Genomic DNA, 854 nt, shown 5'->3' on the forward strand with positions numbered 1-854 from the left:
GCAAAGGGAACTCTCCTCCACGGGGAGTAGGAATGGGCGTGGGTAGAGCCGGTATGGAAAAGAATATGGAGGTTCCCGAAGGAACTAAAAGTGGAAGTAGCGTATGGTTCAGCAGTCCGACTCCCAGGCATGGACACACCCACGGTATAAGTGAACAAGATAGATGCCCCGTTTGGGCACATCTATCTGTGCGTGCGTGCGCACATGCGCATGCGCGATGGCCTGCGAGGCAGGGGGTGGGGCGGGGGCTGGGGCTCTGGCGGGAGTCCGTGCAAGCCCCGGGATTGCCTGAGGCAAGCCAAAGGAGCCCCAGATGGAGACGGGACTGCCGGTCGTCGGGTGTCCTGGAAGCCGAATGCGAATGCGGAGGGGCTCGCGGGCCGCGCGGAGGCAACCCAGGTCTGCAGCGGGAGTCGGGGCCCCGGCCAGCCGCTCCCCGCGGCCCGGGAGGGGCTGGGGCTGCGGGGGGGGATCCAAGAATCGGGACGCGCGGCGGGGGCTAAAGGACCTCTTCTGGTAGGCAAAAAGCCTCGAGCACCCGGGATTCCAGGTGGTCTCCCATCCAAGATCCTAACCAGGCCCGACCCTGCTTAGCTTCCGAGATCAGACGAGATCGGGCGCCTTCAGGCTGATAGGGCCGGAGCCGGAGGTGGTTGGCGCCGTTCGCTCTAAGAGCCTTGCGCTTCGCCTCCCTTTCGCTCTGCCCTGCAGGTCGAGCCAACGGGCCGCACCTCTCGTCGGGGGGCGTGCTGTACTTGAGCCGCAAGACCCGCGACCGGACTCCAGCCTGCTGACGCCAGCCCGCCCCCCGAACACCGCCAACACCAGAGCAGCAAGCGCCTGGCCGGGCCCGG

At 66.4% G+C, this 854-nt stretch overlaps 1 pseudogene; it reads right to left on the bottom strand.

The window, feature by feature from the left end:
• Window positions 1–526: 526 nt before the first annotated feature.
• On the bottom strand, window positions 527–645 carry LOC147350680 (5S ribosomal RNA; annotated as a pseudogene).
• Window positions 646–854: the final 209 nt, after the last annotated feature.

This window comes from Bos grunniens, chromosome 20 (assembly GCF_055505025.1).
Source record: "Bos grunniens cultivar Pamir isolate PY7600 chromosome 20, Bosgru_T2T1.0, whole genome shotgun sequence".
NCBI lineage: Eukaryota > Metazoa > Chordata > Mammalia > Artiodactyla > Bovidae > Bos > Bos grunniens.